Below are 14,402 nucleotides of genomic sequence, written 5' to 3' on the forward strand. Positions count from 1 at the left end.
CAAATGGAGAATAGCTTGGTCTTTAGTCATAGAGGAATCCACAACTCTATCATTAGCCCATTTCTTTTTCCTATTCCAATATGTGTTCTTTCCTTTATCCTTATTATTGTTTTTTTATTTTGACCATTATTGTTGTTGTTTTCATTTTTTTCCAAAATAGCTATCTCTCTCAAAAAATACTCAATTCTAAATGCGGCTTCAACCATGGTATCAAAGGACTCAAAAACCATCTTCTTAACTTTGTACTTCATCTTAGGAACCATGTTACTAATGAGGATTTCAATCTTTTCTTTCTCAAGAATAGTCCTAGAATAGCGAGAGCACTATCATCTCCATATTTGCAAGGAAGTAACAAAGGATTCTCCTTGATTTTTCTTTGTGTGACATAAGTCCAATAGAGAGACAAATAATGAAAGATTGTATGTAAAGTGTTGAAAAAATCTCTGAATTAACTCAAGGAACATCTTAATAGGAGGAGTTATATTGGTAAACCATTCCATTGCTTGAACCTTAAGACTCCTTGGAAATAATCTCATAAGGTATGAGTCCTCATGATGAAATTTAAAAATCATAGTATAGAACTGATGCACATGACCATTAGGATCCCCATTTCCATCATATTTTTCATATGGGGGATCTAAATTTTTCTAGGAAAATCTTTCATGTCAACACTCTTATCAAAAGGATTAGGACAAACTGAATCAAGTGAAAAAGAACTCTTGGGTGCTGATATTTACTTTAGCTATTTCTTCAATTGGTCAATTTCTTCTTTCATAAAGGGATCATGCTTTTGAATCTTCTTGTCTACATCAAAGTTGTAAGGGACCTTAGCACCCTTGTTGATTAAACATTGAAAGCATGCATCTCTATTTTGGTCCATATATGCTTCCATATGTTTCTAAAAATATGGGTCTTGTTGCATAGCCATGAAATCATAAGAATTGAGGTCAAAGTTTGAGCTACCACCTCCACATTATGAACCATGATGAGCTTGTTGTGACAGTTGTCTTGAAACTCTAGGAAGTGTTGGTCTCCTATAATCATCATGTCTTGAAGCTCTCCTCCCTCTAGGGTTAGGAGATCATGAAGGTGTTCTTGAGTGTCTTCCACTTCATGGAGTCTTAGGAGGGGTGGATGGAGGAGAGTTGTTTCTACCACCAATGTGCACATTGTTGAATTTATTGTCAAGTTGTGGAGCCACAAGAAGGTCTTGTGCTTCTTGATGGGCTTTCCTTTCTATCTCAATCATAACTTGCCTTTCTTCCTCTAGGTGTTTAAATTGTTCTTCCTTCTTAGCTTGTTCTTCTAGAAGGGCTTTTCTCTCATAGTCAAGTACTTTGAGTATATCACTCACATAACCTATAGGTATCATTAGTGGTGTACATAGTCTTGACTATCTAAATCAGTTACCAGTAAATGTTACATTTGCACGAGCACTAGAAGGCTCACTCATTTGATCATCATATTGGGATTTCTCTTCTTAATAGGTATAATGCTTATCTTTCTCAGCCCTTTGGTGTGAATCCAAATATCTATCCTCAATATGGGGTGAGGTTGCTCTATTTTCATGAGTGGGATCACCACTCAAAAGGTCAACATAGTATTCACCATTTTGATTCTGTGGAACCATTGTAAAATCCATATCCATATTCGAATGTAGTGATGCTAAGGGTGTACTCAACTGAATAAGGTCACTATTAGGGTCAAAAAAAGCTTCTAGAATATTCTCAAGTGATTGAACAAACATAGGTTCTTTTCCCTTACGTCTTTGACAAGTTTGAACTAAAGGTAATTGTTTAAAGATGACTTGAGGTTGCTTTCCTTGATCTACTTGATATCTTGTTGCAACCATCATGAAAGAAAAGGTAATAGGTGATAGGATAACCCTAAGAAATGTTGGTGAACTCACTTGTTCAAAAGAGGTGATAAGATAGAATTTTTCAATAGGCATAAACCAACACTACCATAAAGGTGCCCACAACTTTGGGTGAATACCCTAGCACATATGGACTAGGAGGATGATTTATCCAAATTATAAATAATTAAAATTGAAGTTTTATGAAAGTGGATGGACAAAAAATTAGTAAGACTCTCCAAGAATAATATCAAAGAATCCAAAGGTATATCTTTCTCAACATGGATGGTCTCTAACTCACTGACTCCAAAAATGGTCACTTGTGAAATCAAAGATCACTAATTCAAGGGGTCAAAGCACAATAAACCAAGGTGCAAACAAGCTTCTAACAATGAGGTGAGTAGCCTAATTTGAACTAGATCAACCTAGGGAGATTGGAAATAATAGGATAGAAAAGTAGTTTGATCATAAAGTCTCAACTCAAGAACTCAAATTTTATTCATTTTAAATACCCAACTAGGCGTGATAAATTTTGAATCATGAGCTAGGCACACAAGACAACAATCATGGATTTCAAGAAAAATCTCTAAACAATGAGCAAGGGACAAAGCAACCTTGCACATGAACAAAAATAGTGTCATAGTATTAGTCTAATCCCTAGAATCAACACTGTCTATGTTCTCAAAATGTTTTCCAATCATGCACATAGTCTTAGAAAAGAATATTTGGTAGCACTATGGTTCTTAGTAATGTTCAACTCTACAACTTTTACAATCTAGAGTGGGAAAAATCCAATCCTGGTGCACCAAGATTTTGACATATTCTAAGAATTTAATCAATCAGAGATATTGAGGATATCTGACTACCCAACAAAAGACTACACCCATAAGGATTCCCCCCACAAGGACATTTATATAGCTATTGCTACTACCACATTAAAAATGGCTATTATCATTTGAAGTTCCATCCACATGGTTGATCAAATAAAGGGAATGTCCACTATTGTTAACCCTCTCTAAATAAGGAAGACTCACAAAGTTGTACCACATGGGGACTTGGTTTGGATTCAAGGGTTCCAATTTTCTGATATGCCCAAAAGGGAATAGAGCATACTCCTCTAACCTCTTCACCTTACTCAAACATAGCAAACAAGATTCTTTGACATGCTAATTCAAAATCACATCACCAAATTTTTGGAAAAGCTAATAACAAACACCACCAATCTCAAAAAAAAAAGTACAAATGGATGTTGAGGACAAGCCCAAGTGGAAACGTGAGATAATAACAAATATCCTTCCCTACCTATAAGGGGATCTATCATCGAGAAGAGCTTCACATGTAAGGTAAGAGAATGAATTAAATTCCCTCAAGAACTCCAAAAATAGTGTTCATAGGGGCTAAATACTATGTGAAACACATATGCATGAAAATAAATCTAGATCCAATATTAGAGCACCAAATGAAGTGTGAATCTATGAAAGCATGTAAAAGCACTCAAGCCAAACACAAGAGGGTTCATTTCATTTCCAAATAAAAATGTTATAGAGATCTAGAAATAGACCTGGTAATCTTTGCAACATGTCTTTTCTCTATTTTACCTTTCATTTATGCTTGAAAGCTTGCTCGCAATGAACAAAGCAACAAGCAAAACAAGAAAACACAAGATATGCAATATATATCTAACTTATCCAAAACTAGGGTTAGATCTGAAAATCTAATTTTTAAGAGTGATAATAACTAGAAAATAACTCAAATGAAAGCTCACATCATGCATTGATCCATGTGAAAATTAAATGCAAGCTATTCATAAAATGCACTTTTTTAATATTGATTTTTGACCTAGTCAACAAGATTGGACATTTATAATATGAATTTAGATCCAAAACCATAAATGAAGAAAAGAGACCCCTATCAAAAATCAGAGATCTTTCCAAAATGTTAGAATTTTGAAAAGATCTCTTCATTTGTGCCCTAGGGAGCCATTTTGTCAAAATATACTAGTTTTTTAAAATTGAACTATTGAACCTTAATATGATTTCTAAAAATCAAAATAAAAAGAACCAACCATATTTAGAATTTAGAGACCTTTCCAAAAATTTGGACATTTCCAAAACATTTTCTAATTTGCGCCCATAAATAATTTTTCATGAAAAATGAAGAATTTTTTTATAAAAAATCGAACATACCTCAAAAAAATATGAAAATTTCACTAAAGCTTCTCTAGTATGTCACCAACCTACAAAAAAAATTTAGACTAAAAAACCAATCCATTTGTGAGATATGATCAACTCGTTAAGATCTAGGGTTTTTTTTGTCTCCAAATAAATCTGCATAAGGGGGTTAGCTCCAAAAATATCTAGAACTAGCAAGTAAAGGTGGGTTGCCCCACATGGGTGCCAAAAATGTGTTCCTAAAATATGAGCACACTTGTAAGAGTCATTATATTCAAGATTGCTCAAGAATGAGGTCTCAAATGGTAGCTCATAGATCTCTATTCATGGAGTGCAAGGGTTTGTAATGGAGGTCCTCAGTTTGACCTAGTTTGTGCCCATGCAAGTACAACATAAAATAGGAGATTCAAAGATAAAAATATGAATGCAAATGAAGATGCAAGCTAATCTAAATGATAAGAATGACATGCAATGACAATGTTGTTAGAGTGATAGTCATTTGATAGATGTTACATCATAGGTGCAACGGTGTACAATAAAAATATTGTGAAAGTGACAACTTCCTATCAGGCAAGATGTCACAATTATTATGACTCACTACATTATTAAAAATTGGTAGTTACAATATTCTATTGTTAGTTCCTACCATGGTAGGGAACTCTAGAGGCATATACCCTAAATCCTATTTTGACCCATGGGCCAGAGGACAAGCCTTGAATCAAAATTTTAATATCTTTTAAAGCATGATTGAAGTCATTGAAACAATATGGATCATATTGGAGATTCAAACAATTCCTAACAACATTACATCAAAATTTTAAAAAGAAAAATGTGACTAAGGACCATACTGGTGCAATGATCACATCTTTTGGATCACAATTTCTACCACTTGAACATAAAAGATTTCTCAAATAAGGCCAAACATAACTTTTATATGTTTATTTTCAATTTAAAAAAATATACTTAATACATAGATCAACTCTTGAAAAAATTGACTCCAGTTTCTTTTCTTCATTCAACTTGCGAATACCCTGAATCGCAAAGCTAAGTACAAGTTACAAGCTAGAGAGAATAAGAGACTCCAATTTTATAAAATGATAAAAAAAAGGGAAAGAAAATTCACATCTATAAAACCTTCTTGGATTATGTAATCATGCTCTACACAGATGGCTGCCATACAAACTTCTGTACAAATGTTACGAATATTTGCTCCATTGAAGCCCTAATAAAAGTTGAAATATTCTTAGCTATACAATAATTAATCAAATTCCAATTACCAACTCTGAAACATACTAGTGTAGTATGGGATAAAACCTTAAATATTTTGGATAAATTTCAAATTACTAAAGAAAAGGTAAGACTTTATCTTAGGGAAAAATACCCAAGATCAAGGAACTCAAGCACAAGCACAAAATAGACCAAAGTATGATCAGAATAACAATATGATATTCAATTGATGTTCTAGTACACTAGGAGTGCCTAAATATAAAGGCCTCTAAACTGACTAGGAGTCAACACATTGATAAGTCTTACAATGAGGTACATGTCCACCAGGAGTGGATTATCCTCCATTAAGCACATGAGTTAGTGCAATGATGAGAGGATAAGCCTAAATAGGTGTAGCGTGTAAAATTATGTTGTAGACACCATGTGCTAAATTAGAGTTGCTTACTTCAGTGTTGTCAACATGACAAGTCATATGAGTATGCAAACTCCTAGGTGTCAAACTAATAAATAATAAATGCATTGACCTAAGTAAACTTAAGTAAAGTGTAAATAGTGAATACTTATTTACACCAATACCCCCCCTTAAGTGCAACTTAGGGGAATGCACTTAAGCTTACGAAAGCTAGGATGAAAATGCATGATGGGTCCTAGCTACTAGGCCATGTTAGACACCCATGTACAAAATGCAATGAAATCTCTCATAAAGTGAAGAAAGAGGGAAAACCATGTGAGAAAAACCCCTCCCCCAAAAAGAGAGATGAAAAATCAAGATGCATGGATGGATGGAGTAATCAAGACCCCCTCATTATGACATACATCAAGTATATACAATATAGAAGTATGAGAAGAACACAATCCCAAAAGAGGAAAAGGTCCCCCCCAAAAGAGAGAAGAAGTAAGGAGACAATGTAGTCCCCACCCCCTCCTCCCCCCCCGAAATGAAGAATTCCCATCAATGATAGATGCTCCAATGTAGAAGATGATCCATGATTGCTAAGTAATGTTACTCCCCTTTGGAAGAAACAATATCATAGGTACAAATGAGATGCTTCCCAAATGTGTGGAAAGAATCCCAATGATGAATGTGCCTCTAAAACCTGCTCAATTGTCCTTGTGTCGATAGTAACTATCTCCCCTTCCAATACTGTTGAAAATAACATGGTCCGATTTAGCAAGGATGGATGTAGAACATATCCCAAAGAACCATGTGTCTTCTTGAATGATAAAAAGACCTCCTACAACTACTGTATAAAAGGATCCACAATCATATCAACCTAGAAATACTGATCATGTAGAGAATGGACAACAGGGTCAGAGTGGGCCCTTGCAACAACTAAAGAAGGATCTTCTTCATAAAAGAGAAGATGTATATCATTGATGATGTCTCTCAAATTTGTTATGTATGACTCCACAAACAAACCTGAAATATATACTTTGTAGTCATCCCCTGATGTTGGAACTGGAAGACAAGGTGTACCCAACTATATTGATTTGCATGGACCTATCACTGTAGCAATATATGCATGTGGAATGTGTTGATGCTATGACATTGTGCTATATCTATCAATAGGATCCCAAATATCTGAATCTATTGAATCACTATGACTACTATCACTATCAGTTTCCACAATGTATGAAGTATAAAGAAGATTAGAGGATAAGTTGGGTGAACTTTCCTCAAAATGAACATTCCTCTCTATAAAAATTTTATGAGTCTCAAGATCCATAAGTCTATATGACTTAACACTGTCTTCATATCTAATGAAAGTACAAGGCCTTGGTGGTGGAGCCTTGCATTCCCTTGAAGATATGTTTGCCCATGCTGGACAACCAACGACTTGGAAGTGTTTCACAATTGGTTTTCTAGTGCGCCATGCCTAAAAAAGAGTCTTTCCATCTAAGACATTATGAGGAGACATATTAAGTATATGATTGGCACTGCTTGTAGCTTTGACTTCAAGTGATGGATCAGGAGACTTGGCTTGAAACACACAAGTTTCCATAGACTTAAGAGTTCTAATCCCCATTTCTCCAACACTTGTCTTTTTCAGACTACATGCTACTAGATTTCTAAGATCAATACCCTCAAGTTCACAAAATTCTCTAAGTCTAGAGTTCACATATCTACTTTCATTGTCCATGTGAAGAACCTTGATGGATTTCCTTGATTGCTTTTCAACAAGACTCTTGAAGGATAGAAAGTTATCAAACACTTCATTCTTGTGATTAAGAAAGTAGACCCATGTGTAGCATGAAAAGTCATAAATGAAAGTGAGGATATAGTAAACCTTGCTAACTAATGTTACTACAAAAGGACCTACTAGAATAGTGTGAACCAACTCAAGAGCTACTGATGCTCTTCAAGACTTCCCTTTATCAATATTCTCTTCTAGATTCATATCCATTGAACAAGTTTAACACTCACCCTTAAAAAAGTTGATTGTAGGTAGACCTTTGACCATATTGGTTGAATAAAGTTGATGAAGATAGTGGAAGGCAAGATGTCCATATTGCTCATGCCATAAATTGCTTTGTGAATGAGATTGAGTCAACAAGGAATGTGAAGGAGACTTAGGCAAAAAGTGGGAGAAAGAATAAAGCCTTTGTGATGATTAAATTTACCCACTACAACCAATGAATCATCTTTAAGATTGCACACCATTACAGAATCAGGAAGAAACTCAACTTTATTGCCATATCCATTATGAGTGATTTGGTAGATTGAATGGAGATTAGCGTTAAGGTTGGGAACATAGAGAACTTCTTTGAACTCTCCATTTTCCATCTCAACTTGTCCTTTCCATTCAACTTCCATTTTTGTATCATCTCCTACAAATATGTATGGTGCCTTAGACTGTTTCATTGAAGAAAAGTCTCCTTTTGAAGAACCCATGTGATATGAGGCACCTAAGTCAAGAATCCATTCTATTGAAGAACTTGAACTAGCCATAAGTGCTTTCCCTTTTCCCTTTGAAGTGGGTGGAGTTGAATCCTTGGAAGCATTTGGCATATTGATTTTGTTCTTCCTAAGTAAAATTTCCAACTCATCGATTCTCTTAGTCTTGCAATGATGCTCAATATGATTTGATTTCTTGCAATATGCACAAAATAATTTATCCTTCTTATCATTCTTTCCCTTGTTGGAAGATGAATTGCCTTGCTATGAGGAGGTAGATTGTTGTGTCTCTTATTGTGATTTTTGCTTCCACTACTTTTTCTTGCTATTGGTAGAACTTTTACCCTATTGATTTGATTGATTCTCATTACTAGCCACCAATGCCTTTGTCTTTGATGAGTTGAGAATTCCCATATCTATCAACTTGGATTGTTCCAACATCAACATTTTTGCAAATATATCAAATGCAGGATTAGTGAAAGTACTTCCCATGGTCAACCTGTGAGTGTCATAACTTTAAAAAAAAGATGCATACTCTGAAGGTAGCCTCTTCAAAATGTGATGAATCTAACGATCATCCTTTATGAGATTACCACAATCTTTAAGTAACATTCTCAATTCATTGGATTTGTTGATATAATCTTGAACTATGTTAAAATTCTTAGGATCCAAGAGAAGTAGGTCATCCTCAATTTGATATCCCTTTTCCTCATCTACCTTACCATACAACCCTTCAAGTTTGTCCTAAGCAACCTTGGCTTCTTTAAAGATAGAAATATGGAAGAAGAGATCTCTATGAACACAACTCCTAATGATTCCTAAAGCTTGATTGTCTTTAATTTTCCTATCAACTAGTGCTGTAACATCAGCAGGTTTTACAATTGTAGCATCAACATATAAATTTAAACCTTTTTCCATTAATCTACTTCATACAATATCTTTCCATGTAGTATAATTGTGTGAAATTAGAAGTAGATTTTTAGGTGAACCCATGATGCAAAAAATGAAAAAGAGCACAAAAAAGAGACATAAGAACACAAGAGACACCCCCCCATTCACTCAATCAAAAGATCCCACAAAAAAAGATGCTTTTGACACTTTATACGTAGTGTGTTTACAATAGGTTACTTGTCAAAATGTACAAAGAAAAATTCTAATTTTTCTATTTACAACTTCCTTTTGTAGTTCAAATCTAGTACTTAGTAATGTAGCTCAGATGTACAACAATTTTGAAGTTTTATCAAAGTAATACAATGCAAAAAAGGACCTAATTCTAAAAGTGATATTTTTGTCCACAAAAGCCTATAATTTGATTGTAGATATAGAAAGTAGACAAAAAATTAAGCACTTTTAAAAAAATAGAACCTAAAAAATTGTCCAAATGAGCCCGTACGGAGCGTTTGAAGTTGCAAAATGCAAGATTGGATAGGTACAGTGGCCAAAAAACACAATCTAATAAAACCGTGCACCAAAACCAAAAAATAATAGTACCACTACAATTTTTAGGAAAATTTATCCAAAATCTAAAAAAATCATACCTGATTTGGAGTTCGAATGATTGAGTTATGGCCTCCCAAAGTTAGACTATCAAATCAAAACTACATCTAGAGAGGGGTCTGGATAGCAAAATGTGAGGTTAAATTTGATAGTCAAACAATTGTTGTAGTAGTTCAATTTTACCTAGAAATGATAGTCAGACAAATTTATGCTAGTAAAATGCTGATGTCAGCAAAAAAAGTGCCATTTGATGATGTTAGGATAATATTAGCAATCGTATGATTAGGTGATGTGGAGGGCTAATATGAAAAAAATGTGTCTGGGCTGATGTGTCTATCTATGTGGCAAAGAAAGATGGCTTGTTGATTGGGATGAATGTGGCAGTTATATGTGGATCTTCCACATGGAAAATCATAGGAGGATAGATCTAATGCTAGAGAACAAAAGTCATCACTCAAAAGGGAAAATAGGCCGACAGGTACCAGGAACTATGTCAGCTAGTGGGGTGCTATGATCGGTTGGCACAAGATTTTGTAGTGTTAGTTGGTGCTAAGGATTCCAATGTTGGAGGAAGTAGGTTGTGTCGAGAGTTGGAGAATGGTCAAAGGTGGGTGTTCTGACTATTAGAGTTTTTAATTTGTTGAATTCCAAAGATTCTATTACTACTGCTATGATTTATGTGAGAATTATCCCACATGTAGTGGATGTTGGAGACCTAAGGTCTATAAAAGAACTAGCTTTTAGAGTTTAAATAAACAAGCCATTGTTCTATGTTTCTAATTGCTGATTTTTGTGGATGCAATTTGCTGGGGGTTAGGCTCAACCGATACTATTAAGGCCAAAATATTTGTGACCACTGATTAAATGGAATATGCTGATGGAATATTTGATCGCTTGAGGGAATATTCCTCCTACAATGGCTAGAATTTCACCACCCAGTTCTTGCAAAAAGAATTCTCTATAGGCTAAAAAAATTCCAAAAATTTGCATGAAAATGGTGAAAAAAATATGATGCAAATTTTAAAGAAAATAATAATGATCTAAAAATAAATTAGTAGATCTAAAGATGATCATACCAGATTTGCAAATTGGGCCTTCGAGTGCTAGTTTGCAGATTTTTTTTGCCTCAAATTTGACTATGGCCTAGGGTAGGCAAATTTATAGTCAAATTTCACCAAATTGACATTCTGGACATAATGGTGAGGTCTTCTTTGGCTCTAGACACTCCTAATGACCATGATGCTCTAGATCTAGGTTGAGGTCCTCCAAGAGGTGAAGCAAGAAAATGGTCTCGAATGACTATGTGAAGAGAAATTTCCTTAGCTCTTATATCATGTAAGAATTTGTCTTAGGGAAAAATCACCCAAGTTCAAGGAATTCAAGCACAAGCACAAAATAGACCAAAGTATGATTAGAATACCAATATGATATTCAATTGATGTTCTAGTACACAAGGGGTGCCTGAATATAAAGGCCTCTAGACTAAATAGGAGTCATCACACTGATAAGTCTTACAATGAGGCACATGTCCACTAGGAGAGGATTATCCTCCATTAAGCATAGGAGTTAGTGCAATGATGAGAGGATAAACCTACAAAGGCGTAGCATGTAAAATTATGTTGTAGACACCATGTGCTAAAATGAGAGTGCGAATAATTGTGTTGTCAACATGACAACTCAGGTAACGATGCCTACTTTAGTGTTGTAGACACCATGTGCTAAATTAGAGTTGCTTACTCCAATATTGTCAACATGACAACTCATATGAGTACACAAACTCCTAGGTGTCTAATAAATAATAAATGCATTGACATAAATAAACTTAAGTAAAGTGTAAATTGTGAATACCTATTTACACCAACATAGAACAAGACCTCGACAAGCATTACAACAACTTCATAATCTATATCTCTATGCTTTGCAATGCTTGCAACATGTAATTTCTGTACTTCCATTCTTGCTTGTTTATTTGGAAGTGGAATCTCAATCTTTCTATCCAAACAAACAAGTCTAAGTAGGGCTGGTTCTAGAACATCAGGATGATTTGTTGCCATGATCATTTTTGTCTATATTTAATGTTAAAATTAATAAGATTTTCAAGTCACAATGAAAAATAGACTACCTTGAAGAATCTTAAATAAGTTAAATAGCATAGTTTCTTTTTTAATGTAGTTGATTGACAATTATAGCAACTTGAGCACCTTAAAACACAATACCTTTCCTAATTGATCAAAACCATCTAGTTGGTTAAGCAATTCCATTAAAGTTCTTTGAATTTATCAATCAACACTTGTTCTAAAACGATGTCCATCGATTGCATAAATTTCATCCATAAATATGATGCATGGCTATAAAAAAGCCCCACTATAACATTAAGCATTTCATTTATATTAATTAGAGTACTTGTTAGTAGATTGCAATGCAATTAATAAGAGGAATAGGGTTGTCGACATATAGAGAAATACTTTTTAGTTTCAATACCTTTAAATACTTAGATGTGACAAGATAATAATTCAACATGTATAATATTTTGAAATAAAAAATAAACTATTATTATATATAAAAAAATATTAGAATTTGTAATTATATTAACACACCAAAAATTAGTCTTTTGATGTTGAAATGAATAAGAAGTCATACTTGGTGATCCCATACATAACCAAACATTTCCCTAATCAAACTCGCACTTTCGCCAATATTTTTATCTATTATAGCACTTGAAACCACCTGAAAAATAGTATTACAAAAAGAAGGCATAAATCAAAACTCATCTACAAGAAATAAGAAAGTTGGATTGCATAAAAGTAAGATGCATTTAACAAAGCTAAGCTACAACCTTAAGGAAATTGGCATCAATGTTACTAGAAATAGCTCTTGCTAATAGTGTCTTTCCTATTCTAGGAGGGCCATATAGAAGTACTCCCTGAAATTGGAGAAAAAATAATTAACCTTTATGAAATAATTCCAATAAGAATAAATAAAACATGCAAGTTGAACTTTACACAAACAAGTAATTACCATGATTAATTTGCACCCCACACAAGTTTTACCTTAGGAGGTTTAATTCCAACACTAAGAAATAGTTCAAGATTCATTAAAGGAAGTTCAATAGATTCTCTTAGCTCCCTGATTTGATCTACTAACCCTCCTATTGCTGAGCAGCTCATATTTCTAGGATCCTCATGTAGCATATTATAAAAAACAAGGTCCACCTACATCCAATATATACAAATAGTATTACTAGCCTTTTTCCAGAAAATGCCTTCAAAGATTCTGATATAATTTGTGCTTATTAACAACCTGCTGATGTGAGATTCGAATGCTAGGTACCTCACAAGGAAGAGACCTCATTATTGTAAGTTTTCTCTTGTTAAGGACAACACATGTGTCTGCATTGAGATTATCTTTATCTACCTTATTCTAGCACCCAACAACATATCTTGGTGCACTACTAGCTTTCACAATTACTGTACAAATAAAAATTCATAATCCCAAAATTAGATAAACTAATTTACTTCAATAGTACAAGCATGGATATTTAAATATTAATTTTTTCAAAACCAAACATCCACTAGAGATAGAATCATAGATTCAAAGGTGATAGATATATTAGAACAATACTAAAATAAAGTATGATCCTACCACATCCACATTCCCCTATTGGCAAAATCTGAGAAATGTAAGAATGTTTGAAGGGGATTTTTTGAAGTACCCTAAAAATTATGGGAACAATATTTCAAAATGGAAATAACAAGGATCATGGATAGGCTCAAGAGATGAGGACGCATCCAAATGGGGGATAAGGAACCTGGAAAATAAATATGAGTATATTTATTAAATTATAGCTTTTCATCACTTTTCAAACTACATTTATGCATTTGATTGCATATTGAACATGTAAATACCATATAGAAGAATGTATGATAATGATACAAAGTAATAAAGAAAAAACTATCTAATGGTCCTTGATTAATTTTCCAATTGTAGCCATGCAAAAATATGTCATTTTTACAATATTATATCAATCAATCACCTTTCCAACAATATTTTTACATTTGATTTCATGTTGAATATGTAAATATCATGGATATTTAATGTGTGATATTGATATTATGCAATCAAGGAAAAACTATCTAGTGGACCTTGATTACTTTTTTAATTGTACCTATGTTAAAACATGTCATACTTTTCTAATTGTACCCATGTTAAAACATGTCATACTTACTATACTATATCATCTAGTCACCTTTTCAAAACTATTTAAATAGTTTATTGCACATCAAATATGTAAATGTCAGGACTATTGAGACAAAAAATGTCAATCGAGGAAAAACTATCTAATGGTGATTGACCAATTTTTTGAGTCTAACCTTGTATAACAGTGAACCAAGTACAAATTTATGGAAACTATTAAGTAATAAACCTATATGCTAGTATTTTTTTCTATGAACTTTGTCACTTTCAAAGGATGATACAATACCCATACACACTGGTACATAAAATAAAATGAGAGATTAAGCATGGAACTATATATTGCTCTATTATGGAAAAAAATGTGTATCTATAGGACATAATTACACTTCAATTGTTATTTGGAAGTGATAATAAATGGAAAAGATTATGTGGAAAAGATAAAAATTTAAAAGGTTCCTTGTAATATTATTCAACATATCACCACACTCAAATAAAATAATGAGAATAGTTCATGAGAACAATGTGAAACAATAGAATGCACAAGCACATGAATTAAGGTGTA

At 33.6% G+C, this 14,402-nt stretch overlaps 1 pseudogene; it reads right to left on the reverse strand.

The window, feature by feature from the left end:
• Positions 1–4,970: 4,970 nt before the first annotated feature.
• Positions 4,971–14,402, reverse strand: part of LOC149537238 (26S proteasome regulatory subunit S10B homolog B-like) — a 53,339-nt pseudogene continuing 43,907 nt past the window's right edge.

This window comes from Cupressus sempervirens, chromosome 10 (assembly GCF_028749045.1).
Source record: "Cupressus sempervirens isolate cs-2001-9-10 chromosome 10, ASM2874904v1, whole genome shotgun sequence".
NCBI lineage: Eukaryota > Viridiplantae > Streptophyta > Pinopsida > Cupressales > Cupressaceae > Cupressus > Cupressus sempervirens.